The following is an 11,160-nucleotide window of genomic DNA, read 5'->3' as shown; positions in this document are numbered from 1 at the left end:
AGGGACAGGCTCTCTCCGTCAGTGCAGAGGCCGGATATGGAAGAAACTAGAAAAAAATTATGCCGTCCTACAATTCCAGCTGCATCACAATCCTAAATATTTGTGCTAGTGCTAATTTATTAGGCAGCCACATTCTCTGCAATATTCTCGCCAACTTGTTCATTCCCCTGCCCAGTAATCCTTTTTTGGTCTATCATCTAGCCACCATGTTGCCATCAGTTGCCTTCATTCTCTCAATGATCAGCGATGGTGTTAGTTAGGCCATGAAGGGAGGACAGCAAAGGTTGGAGGACCCTTTTCCAGCTTAGGAACTGTCAATCTTCTGAGGGTCACGTGCACACCTTTCCAACATTCCTCAGATGAAAACAGGGCCTTCTATTCTACATCAGCCACCGTGGGTGAGGGGGAAGCTTTTTTCACGTTAATATTTTTATTAAAGTTTTTCATAAGGCAGACAACTCTTCCTCCAAACCAAGCTAGCTCCAGTGCCTACCCTGGACCCCCATAACCTCCTTGTCCCCCCCTACATCCCACAAACTCCAGCCCTCCCCAAACCTGCCTTCACCCTGCCAGCTACACCCTCCACCCTCAGGGCCTGCTCCTGCCCAGTCTCCTTCAGCTGCCACCTTCTCTTTGGGCCTGACCGGGCTCACTTTCTCCTCCTCATTTTTATTCATCATGGCTAGAAGGATGGGTGGCTGGGTATTCACCAGGCTGGAGAGTCGCAGCCACCCACAGTGGGGATGGCGGTCCCCATTGCCTCATTCCCCCTTTGTGCTTCTGTGTCAGGAGTCCTGGTTCCCAGCTCGATAACACAGTAAGCGTAGTTAATTAAAAAGGTGGCTTTATTACAAAAACAAACATAGCTCCGGACAGCTCTAACAAAGCCTCCAGCACCATTACTCAATATGACCCTTCTGAAGCCTCCTTCTACAATATCTGCAGAAGATATTGAACTTTCACTTCTTATGCCTTTTGTTTTGCTTCCTGTCTTGCAACCCTCCCATTCGCCGACTCCTTGGACTTAGTGGGTCAGCTCCCGCCTCTTCCCCATTCTCTGAGAAGCTGTCTCTTAACTCTTTCTCACCTGTTTGTGCTTCTGGCAAGCTTTGACTGCATTCTAGCCTGCTCTCTGCTTCTGTCTTATCAGCTTGCATGTCAAGGTCAAGAGGAGTCGGAGTATGCAGCTGCTGGCTCTCCCTTGTCTGACTAACATCAAAGCAGCCTCTCTGTTCCTGGCTGCTTTCTGCATTTGGCTGCAAACCTTCACTTAGAGCTGGCTCATTCCTGACATCCTGCTACTCCATTGGCCAGCCGGCCAGCCTGCCTGGCTCCCTTGGATCCAGCGCCTGTCAGGGAGAGAGCGGGGCACCTTTCCCGACTCCCAGGAGCAGAGGTGGCAGCGGCAAAGGCCTCAGTTCACAACTCTTTTCCTCCCATCAAGTTACCATACCTGAACAAAGATGGGAATTTGGGACTCTGCATGACAAAGTGAGACACCGTGATGGCTTAAATTTAGATTTCCACGATGGTCCTGGCATTTTCAGGGCAGTTGGAGATGATTCGCATGCCAGTGGTGGGTGAGGCAATGGATGTGACTCCTTTCTTTGCCCAGCTGTGCGAAATCCAGATGCTCACATCTCTCCATGTTCACATTATAGTTTAAAGGGCACATTCCACCTAGGTCAGTGTGTGGGGTGTGGCCTCCAAAGAGTGCCAAGGGCCAGACAAAGAGATCTGGAAGTCTGTATTTGGCCCCTGAGGTTCCCCACCCATGAAAGAGAAGATCTGAAGACCAAAGGATGGGGAAGCCTCTTGTGGAGAAATGGGCATGTTTGGAATATGGTCCTGCAGAAAGGCTAATGGTGAAGGGCAATTGTTACAGTAGCCATTTCACCGTGTCTGGAAATGCTAAATATTGCTTGATCCAATCCCTTAAAATGGGCAAGTCTTTCCCCAGCATGGCAATAAAGTGATTGCAACAACAACAGCTTAATTTCTGTGGTTCAGACTCTTTAAATTGAAGGAAGAGGGCAGAAGGGAAAGTGGCAACAAAATATTCAAGGAGAGTAGCAAACGAGTTTCCAGGATAGGAGCCAGTGGGTTGTACGAAAAATGGCTTGGGTACTAAATGTCAGCAAGATCAGGAAGCTTTCAGTCACAGGTCAAAAGTTCACATTAGGTTTCGGTGAATTCCCAGCCATATTCAAGTGAAATCTCAAACACAGTGAATGTTCACGCTTGCTGCTAATGCTGATATCCGCGCTGTCCCAAGTCTCACTTGAAAACCTGGCACTGCTGAGAAAACATTGCACGTCTCAAGGCTGATCAGATTGGCTGAAAATAGAGTGGATGGTTTTGGCGTGGCGAAGGAGGGGTGAGGAGGAGGAAAGAGATGGTCTTGACAGAATTGTCTTTGGAGATCTTCCGGGTGGCTTAATTGGGTGCTGGAGGAAGATTCACTGAAGTAGTTCTGTGCTTATTGCCTGCCCTGCCGCCTGCCTGCCTGCCTGACACTGCAATTGCTGTGTGAATGTCACCCAATTGCTGTCTTGCGAATCTCGCAGCCATTTGTTATACTGTCCTGAAACCAGGGAGAGCTAACAGACAAACACTGGGTTCTCCACACGTTAAGAGTGATGAGTCCAAGCAAGCAAAAAGGTCCTGGGCCAGCAGCTGAAAACAAGGCAGGATCAAATCATAATGCTTTTTCTTACTGTAACTGTAGCAGGTGGGGGCTAGATCAAAAAAGCATGTAGAACATAATGCATTTCACCAGCACATTTTTATATTAAAAAAATAAGGTCTGTTCATTGTACAACAGCGCATTTTTGCTGCCTCATGGACCAGCACCTCCACCGGCTACACAGGAATCGCATTAGGTGGCAGTCGGTTGATTGTTTATAGCTGGGTTTTGTCCTCTTTCGCCCGCGAGGCTCATTTAACTGCACCTGAAGTCAGACTCTCCCTTCCCATACCACCCAGAGCGTAATGCCATGTCTATGTTGGTGTCGATGCTAGAATAAACCTGACCCTAAGGGTTTAAAATCAAAGCTGCGAGTCATTTGTGTGGAACAAACAGAAGCAGACAGGTGTGAATCCCAGCTGCAAGGGGATGGGGGGGGGCGTGCAATGCGGCTGGGGGGGCTGGGAGGACAGTGGTACCCATCTTTCAGGAGCTGAGCGGAAAGCAGTTCGCAGACACAACTTAAAGCCCTTGTGACAGGCAGAAAGGTGAACGCAGAAGAGCCAAGCAAGACGGGGAAATAGCCAAAACATTTTAGCTGCTCAGGCAAACCCAAGAAAGAAAAAGAGGGATGGGGTGGTTTTTTTTTTTAGAACAAGACCAACTTTTAGGTCCTGTTTCAAAGAAATCACTCTTGGAGAATGCACAAAGGAATAGCTAGTGTCAAAATTGTACTTAAAATTTGCTTAAAATTTGTACTTAAAATTTGTTGTAAATAAGAGACAAGCCTGCAGAGGGGTGAGGGAAGCAAGCACGCAGCCAAGGATTCGTTTGCTCCATCAAAACATCCTCCTCCCCCCACTCCCGACTAGTGATTCAATTAATTCCATTTACATAGCACTTAAAGGAGGAGCCCCGAAGCAGTGGAAAAGGACAACGGCATACAAGAGACAATAAAAGTCCATTTCGTACTTGGGTTTTCCATCTGCAAAAAACCTCCTCACAGCATATAACAGTGATGGGCAACCTTTTGAGCTTGGTGTGTCAAAATTCGCCAAAAAACTGAGCATAACTCGGGAGGTGTGTCAATTCGAGAAAAAAACCATAATTCTGCGATATTTATAGTTTAAATAACAAAAATGTATAATTGTAATATGTAACTGTATTTAATAAACCAAAAACTAATTATTTAACCAAACCAAACCAAACCAAAAACCCCTTATTTATCACAAAGTGCCCAGAGTTGTTGAGCTTTTTGGGGGGAGCTGCTGACCAAAGTTTTTGAGGTTTTTTGGGGGGTGCAAAAGTTGCTTTGCTTTTTTGGGGCGGGGGTGCCCCAAAGCTGCTGCGTTTTGGGGGGGGGGGAAGAGAACAGAAATAAATGACAAATAATACCTTCGCTGGAACTAACACGCAGCACCGACATAGTCTGCCAAAGCGCCCAAAAACCCAGCACAGAACGGGTTAAAAACGAACACTGTTACATCCAATCATTGTCTGCCAAAGCGCCAGAAAATAACAGCACAGAAAGGGTTAAAAAACCAACCTCTGGCTACCAGCAACAACTACAACAACAAAGGATCCTGGTTTTAACAGCGGAGACAAACTGTAGGAGGAGCGGGAGAACAAATGGGGGGGGGAAACAACAACAGCACGAATGGGCCAATGGGGCGCGTGCCAGCAGTGAGGGCTCTGCGTGTTACGTCTGACATGCGTGTCATAGGTTCACCATCACTGGCATATAATGACAGGATGAACACCAAAAACTGTAGCAATCGAAGGCAGACAACCATTTCCTTATCTAGGTGCTTCCCGCTTATCCCCCTGCTTCCAGAAGTGAGAACAAGAAAATAAAAGCTAAAGAGTGTCCTTCGAAGAACTGCTGGGTTTTCATTCAGCTCCACCATTTAGCCTCACCAATAGAAAATGCAATTGCTGAGATTTCTTTTTGAACTGTCGCCGTCTTCTGACAAAGGCAGGGCGGCTCAGCCAGTCAGCCAAGCAGGGATACTGAGCCTCATAGCTCAACCTTGCCTTCCTGTTATTTACACTTCTTTAAAGCCTCCCGTCACCCCTGGGTGCTCATTAGAATGCTGTTGATCCAAAATTTATTTATTGTAAAGAGAAAGAGATATGGATTAAGTGCTTTTTAAATAACCCACACTTTTTTTTTGACACAACGCAGGTGAAACTGAGGGCATATTAACCCCTTTACATCAAACTAATTTCTTCTGCAGGGCAAATGCAGTGGTTAAGGAATTAGGGGGGGGGAGAGGAAAACAATTCCTTGGGCTAGTTGAAGCAGATTCCCCCAGCTGCCTAACCAAGTAAACAGCCTGATAGTAAGGGGCCCGAAGCTGCCTCCCCATGTACGAAATACCCCCCACCAGCAACTGTGTTATCCCAATAAAGAGGCTCCAAGAATGTTTGTTTTCCCCACTTGCAATTTTTGGATAATGTGGTTCTTCAGAAGTGAAATGTTTCACAATTGTTTCCCCCACATTTTGGGTCAAAATGGCAATATGCTGTTTCTAAAACATGTGCACAAATTGCCTGTAATTTTACATTGATACTGGATATGAATTTGGCACTACAAGCAGATCTCCCTCAACCTAGTCAGCCACAAATCCAAAGAAATCTCAACACAAAAACAAAAGCAGGGATGACAGGGAAAGTGCTTCCTATTGTACAGCGAGGGTCGGCTCTGTCATTAGGTAGAGTGAGGCAGTCGCCTCAGGTGGTAGCTGCTGGGAGACGGCTGCAGTAGCCTCACTTATTGTTCTTGGGAGCCTGACCATTCTCGTATGTTGGAGATGAGAGTTGGATGGGCCATAGCCCTGTCACATACCCCCATTAAGCTAGTTTGCTGTCCTGGAGGACACTCTCCTATTGCCAGCATCAAAATAAGATTCAGCTGTGGAGGTGGCATCTTGCCTTTTGCCGCAGGCATCAAAATGCCTCGGATTGGCCCTGCATATTATTCTCGCTGCTGGCAAGTCATCTAAACACACTGAAAACCATCATATTTGGGAGAGGCTATGGAAAACTGATCTGAATTTTACGGCATGTTCTTCATTGAAAGAAAACAATAAGAAAATGATTTATTGGTGGTACTTAACTCCAGTAAAACTAGCAAAAATGTATAGAACAAGTACCACTATATTCTGGAAATGCAAAGAAAAAGAGTACCTTTTATCATAAGTGGTGGAACTGTAATGTACAGTAATTAATTTTTTTGGGAAATGATATACAATGAAATGAAAAAAAAAGTTTAACCTTTGTTAAAAAACCAGAAGCTTTTTTTACTAGGAGTTATAGGTACTAAGATCCCAAAAGATCAGAAGAAACTGTTCATGTATGCTACAATGGCCGCTCAGATGCTGCTAGCCCAGAGATGGAAGGAAGAGACAGCCCCAAGCAGAGAAGAATGGCAAATCAAGTTGCTGGACTCTGCTGAAATGGCAAAATTAATTGGGAATCTCAGGGACCAAGAAATTACAAGAAATTTAAAAAAGAAAGGGGAAATGTTTATAACGTATATACAAAATCATTGCAAACAGGTCAAAACATCAGCGGCATTTTAAATACGCTTGTAAGGTAATAGAATCTACAGATAATTCAGGAAGATGAAAATTTTGGAGTAGTATTGATATGCAGTTGAAAACAGCGTTAAGAGGACCCATGGATGGGATGGGGGGGGGGAAGTCAGGAGATTCAGAGCAATCTCGATACGTGAATGTGTTTGACATTTTGATGTAGCTTTATTCCTTCATTTTGTTTTACTTTATTTTTCAAAATCAAATAAAAAAGTTATATATAAAAAAGAAAGCCATCATCTTTGGAAGTCAAGCCTAGTCCAATTCCTCTAGCATTCCACAAGGTCCTCAAATAATGTGTGAAATCAGTATGCTTCAGCAGCCATTTTTGCAACTGCACAGTGGATACATAGATTGCCCCTACTGACCCAAGGGCTTGTGTGCCCGGCCTTTCTAAATTTATTAATAATCTGTCTCAGCACATTTCCCACTTTACGGCTTGTGGAAATTCTCACTGCTGCATAAGCTTGCTGAAATGTCAAGTGCACGAACCTTGTGCTGCATTTTATATAGTTCACTGTTTTGCAGTTAATTCCTAAAAGCTAGTGGGAATCATGATTAATGAAAGCCAGGAGGACAGGGGAAGGTTTGAATCATGGTTACGAGGCTAGATTTTAACTGGTTTTCCTTTCATATTCAGAGATATTGCTCCAGCTAAATCAAACTGAAAGTATATCCCTTTTCAGGTAGTTTTACTGCACACATAAGTAGACTGAGAGGAAGAACTGTGATGGCAGCCTCCAAATCTTTCGATGCATTTGTTGTGGTCTTAAAAGGCCACATCCACAGAGGTGTATATATGTTTGGGAGCCCTGCACTCCCAGACGCAGAGTCATTATAGGGCTGTAGAATACGTTCATTTTCCCCTCAATCACTCTGACTCCACGTTTTCACTGTAGAAAGCCTAGGTTGTTTCAGATTTTACTCATTTCCATTTATTTTGTTCTGAGGCATCAATTTGGTGGCGTTCCCCCCTTGATAAACACCTTTTAAGATGTCTTGTGCTGTTGTGTTTGGCAGCCGCCATTTTGATTTTTTCCTCAGAATGGCTAGACACAGTGTTGTTCCAGGGCATTTGGGAAGGCAATGGCAGTTCTCAATGGTGGCTGCCATTTTGTTCTCCTAAAACAGGCATCCCCAAACTCGGCCCTCCAGATGTTTTGGGACTACAACTCCCATCATCTCTGACCACTGGTCCTGTTAGCTAGGGATGATGGGAGTTGTAGTTCCAAAACATCTGGAGGGCCGAGTTTGGGGATGCCTGCCCTAAAATGTCCTGGAATGATCCAGCTTCTAAGCATTCTGTGGAATACAAAATGGTGGCTGCTAGGACCAAACAGCAATGCCTACACCTCTTGCTGCTGGCTTAGCTCTTGACACCAAGAAAGTCATCCCTCTTTTTGAATGCAATGAATGGGCATAAATGAGAGTTGCATGGGAGTCCCAAGAGAACTTGGCCCCATTCCTCTCATGCCTTTGCTGTTAGCCAAATGAACAACTGAACCAGATTATACCCATTTGGTTCAATTACCCATTTGTACCAAAACAAATGTGCACCCCAAAGTTAACCGAAGACACGAGCAAAGCATTTGAAAGGGGCTCATGTCACAATTAACTTTACAGAAATGAGGCCATAATCTTATTCTTTGTTTCTGTAATGGTCCACTTCAAAAGCAAGCGTTTTAGGCGCATGCTTTATTCAACGAGCCTTTTAAGAAGCATCTGTACGGGAATTATTTTAATGTGTGTTTAATGCTTTTGTCACTTGTTGTTTGCTGCCATGGACTCCTGTGAGAGGAAGGGTGGGGTGCATATTTATTTAATAAAAAATAAATATTTCAGAAGTAAACTTTCACACTTCTAAGCATGCAAGGGTAGATTGACATGATCCTTCCCCTATGTCTGCCTCCTGGTTAACATTAAAATGCAAATAAACAGGTAAATGACCACAGGAAATAAAAAAAAATGGTCCAGATTTTTTCAGTCTGGCCTGTTGAAGTCCTGCGCTGTGGTCAGAGCCCAATGGAGTGAGGCCAGCCAACCAGCAGCATCTCAGAAAGGTAACCAACTTTTACAAAAATGACAACCCTATAAAAATACAGAAAATACAAGATAAACTAGGGGACACTCCAATACCCTGGGCTAGCCTACCACCAACTACAAGCCTTCCGAAACAACCCAACAGCAGCCACCAAGCCACTGACTAGCTTTGAGAAACTCCTCCCAACACAGAGGGACACAGTAAAGGGGTGGCCTCTGCAATATATAAAATACGACTCCAATACACCACAGACCCCCTTACCATAATTAAAAACCAATTGGAGCAGGTCATAGGACATGAATTAAACCACACCCAGTGGTCTCTAGACTATGGTCTAACCACCATTCAAAGAGATAACTCACCCTAAAACATATATAGATGGTACCTAACACAGCAGAAGCTAGCAGACACGGCCAGGAACTTCATCTAAATGCTGGAGAGGCTGCATTGCAAAAGGCACATAGCTCCCTAAAGTCCAATCCTTCTGGATATCAGTGCTGCAGGAAATTTCCAGAACAACAAAACAGGTAATAGAAGCAACTCCAGAACTTGCCCTATTAAATATCTTCCAGGAGAGCAACACACACAAACACTATAAGGAACTCTTAAGTCACTTACTCTCAAGCAGCTCAGGAACTCAACCTCTCGCAATATCAATAAAAATAGATACACAAAGGGCCCACCCGTGTGATGCTGACACAACCCTCCCCACACTAAGAACAGGCAATAGAACGAAAGAACAGTACCTCCATCTCTCTCCCCAACCCTTTCCCCCAACTGCAAGATGTCTATGACAAAAGGATCTCTCGCCAAAAGGAAACCAACTGTGAAAATGACTATGAATTGAAAGTGGAGACAATAGATGTACCGTTCCGTTTATCCGTTTGCTTTGTAACACAAAACCCCCCGATAAAACCTTTTTTTAAAAAAAATAAAGGGTACTTGCCTGGAGGCGGAGTCGGTAAGCAAAGTCAGGTCCAGTCCTAAAGTCGGGCCTTTAGCAGCTTACGTGGTCAGAAAGTCCAGGGGGTCAAGGTATTCGATGACCCAAGAGGAGCAAAAAGCAGCAAGGCCGGACCAGGAACCACAAACATTGTTTCCAGCAACTGACTGAGGCCGGAAGCCCTGCTTAAGAAAACTGGAGCCAGCTGGTTCTCATCAGCACTTCCACCTCTGAGTCCTTGATGGCTGATCAGAAGCAGGTGGAGTCACTCTGCTTTCTGCCGCCTTCAGGCTGCTGTTCAGCAGGTGAAGCTGACTCCTGGCCCATGACATGGCCTAACCCAGGCATCCCCAAACTGCAGCCCTCCAGATGTTCTGGCCTACAACTCCCATGATGCCTAGCTAACAGGACCAGTGGTCAGGGGAGATGGGAATTGTAGTCCAAAACACCTGGAGGGCCGAAGTTTGGGGATGCCTGGCCTAACCTATCCTAGTCCTTCATTCTGTAATGGATGTTGTGTTGACTGGGCTTGAATTGGTGCCTGAGGCAAGTAATGAATACTGTATATGCATCAGGTTGGGGTTTCACATTATTTTTTGCCTGTACATAGACTATGCCACCAACGCTGGCCTTTCCCCACTTTCATATTAAAAACAGACCAGCCAGCCAGACCAGCTTCAGGGTTTTCGAATTGCTTGTTGCCATTACGCAGTTAAGGCCCTGTCATCTGTACATCTCGGCTCATTCTGTATTGCTGAATGACCGCTCCTGTCTTTCCTAAGCCGCTCACGTGAAATGGGAGCACCCCAATTCTTTTGCATGCAAAAAAATGATGGGAAAGCAAAATATCTCAAAGCCGAGAGGCAGGCAAGAAATAAATTGCCTGCCGGGAGTCACGGAGTGCTTGACTGCAAGGATTAGCAGTGTTTGTTAGAATTACATGAATTAGCTAAGGGCGATGGAAGGGCCTTCCTCAATCCAATATCAATGCGCCCATAATCTAGACTTGAAGGCAAATGCAAAAGGTTCACTCCAAGATGACAGGAAGCAAAAACCCACCAGGGTGGCAAACATCAGTCCACGGACACTTCCCGGTCTCTTTTTGGGGCAAGAAATTAAAACCTGAAGATGTGGCTGCCAATTGCCACAAAGGAATAAAGGAAGGCTACTTAGGCTTCCTGTTACAGCCTTTTATTATTATTATTAAGCCGTTATCAGCTCTGAAAATTTTGCCTGTGTACAATGTGCCTGGAACTGTCAACAGCAAATACTTGTTCTCAGCTCTGGAAGGGAAGTGTGAGAAGTCAAGAGACTGGCAGGCATTGGAGACATCTAAAGACAACCCGACAAAGGTTTAGGATGAGAGCTAGCATACTTGATCCAGACTACATCTAAGAGAAGACGACAGAATAGCTGCAACGTTTATGCCTTTGAATAGCAGTTGCTAGAAATGCTGTTACCCTCACATCCAACTTGCAGGCTTCCCCCAGCATCTTGTCGGCCACTGCGAGAACAGGACACTGGACTAGAGAGGACGTTGGCCTGATCCAGCAGGCTCATCTCATGTTCTCATGTTCCTAATATTGTCCCAGTTTGCCACATCTCATTACATCACGTTTAATATGCACCAGCACTCTGCTCTAAGGTCTCCATGGTACACCTTCATTTTTCCTGTTGCTGTCCCAGACAAACAAGCCAGAATCTGGATTGTCCTGTTGTCTGGACCAGGTTTTGTTTTTTGTTTTTGTAGGAAGCAAAGACCAACCAATCATTAGCACTTGTCATTTATTTGGGGGAAATGAACCATGTGCCTGGCTTTGGGCAATGTAAGTGAGACTCTGACTTGTTTCATCTGCGGTGTGGCAGTTGAGGGGCACTACCCTGATGCTCATTC

The sequence above is a fragment of the Zootoca vivipara genome, chromosome 11, assembly GCF_965207765.1.
Source record: "Zootoca vivipara chromosome 11, rZooViv2.hap1.1, whole genome shotgun sequence".
Lineage (NCBI taxonomy): Eukaryota > Metazoa > Chordata > Lepidosauria > Squamata > Lacertidae > Zootoca > Zootoca vivipara.
Note: the sequence above shows the minus strand (reverse complement) of the source record.